The sequence below is a fragment of the Nothoprocta perdicaria genome, unplaced genomic scaffold (genome assembly GCF_003342845.1).
Source record: "Nothoprocta perdicaria isolate Ctin4 unplaced genomic scaffold, notPer1 scaffold_193, whole genome shotgun sequence".
NCBI lineage: Eukaryota > Metazoa > Chordata > Aves > Tinamiformes > Tinamidae > Nothoprocta > Nothoprocta perdicaria.
Genome location: NW_020455127.1, coordinates 608,869 through 615,433, shown reverse-complemented (window position 1 = coordinate 615,433; position 6,565 = coordinate 608,869). Strand labels below are relative to the sequence as shown.

The window sequence follows — 6,565 nt, the reverse complement described above, 5'->3', positions numbered from 1 at the left end:
TTTTTTTTTTTTTTAAGGGAAGCAACCCCCCCTGTCATCTCACCTACTCCTCTCTTAGCAAGGAATGACTGCCATGACCACCCCCATCTAGAACCACCATTCACTGCCAGCACCTCTGCTCTCCTTGTGTGCTTAGAGAACAACTGATTAGCACTTTGCATAATTAACCTGATTAGCACTGTGCATAATCAAACTGATTAGCACTTTGCATAATTAAAAAGAAATAATAATAATAACAATAATAAGCAGTAGGTAATAGCAAAAGCTGCTAGTCCTGACGCTTGTTCGTTAGCTCTAGGATCAGTTTAGAGCAGCATAATTTATTTCTTAAAACTATTTTTTTAAAGATGCACAAACTCCTGAGAAAGACAAGTTACAATATTCTCATTTATTTTCAGTTCACCAACAAAAGTATTGGTTGTTCCACGATTACACCTTAGATTTCTTCTGCTGTAGCTGAAGACACTTATCAGGAAGATATCTGACTAGAAGCACCAGATCCAATTCAGTATGTTACTTCCAGTGTAGTTTAAGTACTGATTTTGGATTTGCTATACAGACATGGAATGTAGACACTTCACATCCTTTTATATATAAAAATATATATCCTTTCAATATATGTCTAAAATAGGAAAGAAGTATTATCTTCATGGACGAGGTGGGGAAAGATATTAATGCATCATCCCTCAAAWGTGTTTGGCCATTGCAGTGTCTGCCTGTCCTGAGGAATTACCCCAGGCCACAGGAAGTCTGATGAGGAACAAGGAATTAATCAGACTCCTGCTCCTGGGCCTGAATCATTCCTACTCCATGTGAACATCATTCACCTGATTCTGGTCTGCCTGCGTGTTTGACATCCTACTTAAAGACACACATTTGGGAGAGCAAAGTTCTTTCCCTGGCTGTGAACATTTTTTTCAGCTCCACTGCAAATCCCCCAAATAGGATTTCAGGCTTAAAAAAACAAACAAACAAACAAACAAAAAAAAAACACCTCCTGGAACCTAAAGGACTACAAAGTTATGCCTAGCTAGGTTGCAACCTGTTTTCAACTATCAACTTCAATCTTTAAATCATTAGAGACTCAGCTCTCATAGGACATTTGGCAGCAGATGGCCTAGAAGGGCCCTAGCTGAGCAGGCAAACCACARTCTTTTTCTGTTTAATAGTGCTGCTTCATCCCTGCCACCCACCATAATACTCCAACATTGCCTGCGTTTCTCCTCATTTTATTAACCTTCATCTTTCTTTCTGGCATCCTCATACTCTACCTTCGGCTCTCCTTGTCCTCCCCACATGCCCTACAGAGGAAGCCTCACCATCCATCACCTACAACACCCTCAGAAATAGATGCAACATCCCCCGGGAACCCTCCAGCAGCTCCATACAGCGACCTTGCCTACCTTTCCCACCGGGAAGCACGCACAGGGCACAGCTTCCCTGCTGCCTGCTCAGGCAGATGTTGGGCGAGCAGGAGGTCACCTTGTCCTGAGTGCCCTGTCCATCTGGCACCTGAAGGGAACGGGCTGCCTCTGGGCTGCGCACAGGCCAGACAGGACCCGCTCCATGGGCCTGCCCTAGAACGGGGTTAAAACCATCCCCCCTGCGCTACAGCTGCTCTCGTGAATGTTCTCCCATAAAATCTACCAATGAAAAGCTCTGGAGGGAGACACCAATAAGCAAGAATCTTAGCCAAATCACATGGAAATCTAATGCCCAGGCGAAGAGCCTCTCCACCACCGCGAGCCGTATGAACAGCAAAGGGTGCAGAGCCAGTCACTCGTTTCACGAGTTGTTTAGTTTCAGAAGAAAAGTGTTGCTGTAGAGATTATTCAAATCCAAATGTTCCTGGGGAAGGTAGTTCCAGTAATTCTGGGAAGGGAGCCAATCCCTTGGCTTTATATGTAAATATTTAAACAACATTATTTTTATATACATATCTTTTATACACATATACATATATGTCTTTAGAGTTCCAGACTCACAAAACTGCCATGAAAAAAAATATGCCTGTCAAAGTAGAACTATTGACACACCTGCCTCAGCCAAGATAACCAAACAACAGAAACAAAATATAATAATGACTCCTTAACAGCTGCACAAGGTCACCTATGTTTATTAATTCACCCAAACAGAAAAGTTGCTCGACCAGGAATACAGTCTCTAGGATAGAGAAATTATAAAGAATATTAAAAGAGGATCTTAATATTAATTAATGACCTCAAAAGTAACAAGAATATAGGTTTTTTATCAATTTTAAATCTTTCAGAGTGTGAATACATGCAGTAGCCCATTCACAAGTTTGGATTCACCAGGTTTTGATGGCATAAAGCTTCACATTTTTGGCATTTTAGTGCTCTGATATCTAGCAGTTAAAGCTTCTTTATGCTTARAAAGGTCACTGCTGTTTTAGGACTGAATCTGGTCTATACCTCAAAAAGGGATTACTTGATAGAAAATTCCAGGGGAAAAAAAAAAAAAAAGGCATTCTGGCATTGAGATTTCATGAATAAATAAAATGCAAAAAATGCTTTAAGATTGTTTGGGAGGAGCAGCTAAAACAAAYAGAGAGAGATGATTTAGTGAGCAGAATGTATCCAGTCGCAGTGTATGATGAATAAATTACTCCACGAAAATAAAATTTATCATGTGTTACACACTTATATACTCAGTAAGCAAAAACACACCTTAATATGAAGTACATGTGTGTGAATTCAGAGCTATATGCATAAAGAAATCATAAACAATATTTATGAATACAATATTTACATGTCTGTTCAAGTATGTATATATAAAACAGCCAACGTGAGTTTTACAAAAGATGACAACAGTGTACATACATATACATAGAAAAAGACACAAAAGGAAGGACCAAGAGTAGGGCAAGTCTTTTAGAAAATATTTAATGGCTTTATTAAAAAAAAAAAAAAAAAAGAAAAGAAAAAAAGAAAAAACCGTCACCCAAAGTTTGAGGGATTTTTGCAATCTTACGTTTTCTATTGCAAAATACACCTGCTTTCTTTTCTTTCTTCCCCCCCCAAACTAAATATTTCTTCCATCTAATGACTCTCTTTATTAGACAGCATCTAATTTGCATACATTTACATACAATTTAACTGCTAGCTTGTGAGAACAAAGAAATGGCTCTGTATTGTACTGAAGGACAATACTCAGAAAAGGAAGGTATAAAAACCAGCTAGCTCGGTGGCTGTATATTCTCTTTGTTTCAGAAATACCAGGATTTTTAAACACACCACTTAAAGGGTGAAAAAGATTATTTCATCAAACAATGAAAAAAAGATACAGTGCAGTTCCCTTTTAACACATTCTCTCTCTGGCCTGGTTAATGGGATTTAAGGGTCCCAGATTTCTTTGCTTTCTTCTATTTCCTTTATTAGAACTGATGGATTTAATTCCGCCACATATTTTACTTCATATTTTATTCCTATAACAATCTATGCTGAAGTTCAGCTCCGATGCTAATTCAATACTATCTTCCTTTCCTTACTGTCAGCCTGGAATACGACTGAATGATCTTTGATGGACACGAAGCGCTCTGCCCTCAATGCCCAGTGCTAATGGGTTTTAGAGAGAGTCTGCCAGAATATTACCTCGTGGCAACAAGTACAGAGWTCATGAAAACTTACCATGTAGCTGACTGGGAATCAACAGGAAGGGAAGCCGGGCTGAGCTCCTCCTGTGAGAGCAGGGAAGGACTGTGGTCAGAGTAAATGCAGGATGTAAAGGATGTGTCAAGCCCTCTAATTCCCTAAAAGAGGAGGAGAAAAGGATCTTGAACATCTCAGAAGCAGCAAAATCTTTCAAAACAGTTGGCTTTTAAAAGAGACCCCCATACAGGCCCAATTGAAAGCACAATACACCCGCAAGGAGTTCTTTCCCCAAAAAGCTTTACTAAAAAACAAAAAACAAAAACAAAAAAAAAACCCAAACCCCCACCACCAACAACAAAACAACAACAAAAGGTGTTTTGAGGCTGCATATTGCATGTCCTCGTGCATCCTCAAATGTGCCCATGTCCATGGGAAAGCCAGCTAAGCAGGGCGGCCTGCCATTCGTCACTGCCCAGGTACTGGAGCTATTAGCCTCATTTCTTACAATTCCCCTTCCCAACCTCATACTCAGTGGCTTGGACTCAGTGGGACAGATCAAGGAAAAATACTTTTTCAAAAGTCTCAATAGAGAAGTGCAGGAATGGAGAGGAAGAAGAATCAAACATTCATAACTACACTTTTTTTTTTCTACAGGAAATATATCAGCAGGGATGTATGTCGAGTCTGTTAGGCAGCTATGGAATCTCACCTTGAGATGTCTTGACCAGCCTTGATGTGACATGGGAGGATTGCTATCACACGCCTGGAAACCAAACCAATCATGGTTTTATGGATACAAAAGGAATGTACACTAGTACATTCCTCTCACACTAGTCAAAATTAAACTGAAGGGCCCTGCAGGTCAAACAGGACACAGTCTGCTTTGGATGAAAAAGGGCTCAACTTCACGGCATACTTCCACAACCCGCTCCAGGGGCAGGTTCCAGTGGGCAGGCTGACAAAGCCTCAAGTGACGGACACTGCGGCAACGCTTCCCAGAGGCCATGGAAAAGATCCCACATTCAGAAGGAAAGGACTGAGCTTTCTTGCCAAAGGCACACAATAAGGCACATGATTAACGAATGCTGTTACCAGGGCATCCAAAAGCTCCCTTAAATCCCTCAAGGACTCGCGAAAACAAATTTTCAAATCAAGAACAGGAATCTTTCTTTCGCACCTTTATAGATACACTATTTCATTTGCCTATTTTTTATAGCACATAAGCATAAATTTCTGCCTGACTCAAGTTCACCACCACCACCTCTAAAGTCACCCTACCCTAACAGCTGTACAGGAAGCAGTGGGATMTAGCAGAATACTGAAGACACAGCAGTCCAAGTCTCTTCCCTTAGCCTGCTTGCACCAGGTAGCTGAATGGGAACACTTAACTTCCTACCTGACAGGAATCCCATGGCAGTAAATAATCACTCAACTCCATTATCTGCAATTGCTTCAGGAGAAAGGAGACACTTGTGAACAACTTCCACTAGCCAGATCACACCCATAGATGATTCAGCATCTCTGGAAATGCCAGTCACGGACAGAACTAAAAGAACCAGTGTGGACACCTGATCTTCATCCATTTTCATCAGATAACAGCCAATACCAGTCATTTCAGTCTGCAGTCAGACTTTTTCTATCCAAGTCACAACCAGGCCCCAAAACAGAATATCTTACCAGATATAAACACAGGTGKCTTATTTCCTTTGATGGCAATAAAATAATACCTACATATGTRGCATTACATGAGAGCATATGTGATGCTGAAGCAATGGCACCCAACATGGCTAATTGTTTTCACTGCAGTCTTATRTACTCTCTGAGGATGGCTACAGTTACTATATCAATCATGGGCAACTACATAGGTTATTACACAATTCTTTACACATTTGAGTTATGTGACCCTCATACAATTGTTCAGCTGGTTTCCCAACAGGAGGTTCCTGTTTCTCTTCCACTGCCTATAAGATGCTTCTTTGATAACATAGCACAACCCAGTCATGCGTCTATTCTTGCCCTAGAATATTTCTTCCAATAAAATTCTTCCAATAAAATTCTTTTCCAAAATTCTTTTCTTCCAATAAAATTCTTCCAATAAAATTAATGTCCACTGGAAGACCTACATACACACATATACTTGAGCATGTCAATACGTACAAGATGTTTTAGTAAATACCTGCTCTTAATATCTAATTACTACCATATCATTGGCACATCATCAAAAATATTTAATTACATTTGTTAGATTTTCTCAAGGTTACAGCAGTACCTAAATCCATTTTAATGGTCATTAAAAAAAATGAGAATCTAAGAATTTTAAATAATGTCAATTCTTCAAGATATTTTAATTCCAGTGTTCTTGGTAGACTTAAAAGCATAATACCACAACATTAGCCTCAAATTTTATCTTTGCTTTAACGGTCCTTTTTGGAGCTAAAAGTAGGCTAAGCAAATCATTTGTTAGATTCTTCCTTTTCTTCTTTTCTGTTGATATATTCTCCATTGAAGCTGGGTTATGGAAGTGTAAAGTTAGTGCAAGCAGAAGAGCTGAGCAAAAAGTAGCCCCCCTTGTATCTAATTAAATTCTGGCATTTATGAACTTCCACTTTTTCACACATACCAGTTTCATTACATGTGCTATTAGACATTATRGGTGGGATTGTCAAAAGGAATAGCAGTGCGATTCTCTTTTGACTAAAAACCGGACTGTGGTAGTTCTGCTGTTGAATCTAACAGCAGCCCATTCAGACCAACCTGAAATGGATTTGGAAACTGCCTCCCTTTCCACTCTGTCTAGAACGTGAGGAGAAACAGAGGTACAGAGAGCAACAGAGAGGTCCAGGCTGCACCTTGAGCAGTTCTGTCAAGTTAAAGACACTACGAATTCCCCATCAAACACAAAGAGTATTCCTGAAGGAGACTTTAACTCCTGTTAAAGTCTTTCAAACATTCCC

The 6,565-nt window shown here is 39.8% G+C and overlaps 1 long non-coding RNA gene across 1 annotated transcript in view; it reads right to left on the bottom strand.

The window, feature by feature from the left end:
* Nucleotides 1–6,565, bottom strand: part of LOC112945573 — a 168,238-nt gene that overhangs the window by 67,852 nt on the left and 93,821 nt on the right. Inside the window, exon 3 of the long non-coding RNA XR_003249041.1 lies at nucleotides 3,648–3,769. This is a non-coding gene — a long non-coding RNA (uncharacterized LOC112945573). The remainder of the gene's footprint in view (nucleotides 1–3,647; nucleotides 3,770–6,565) is intronic.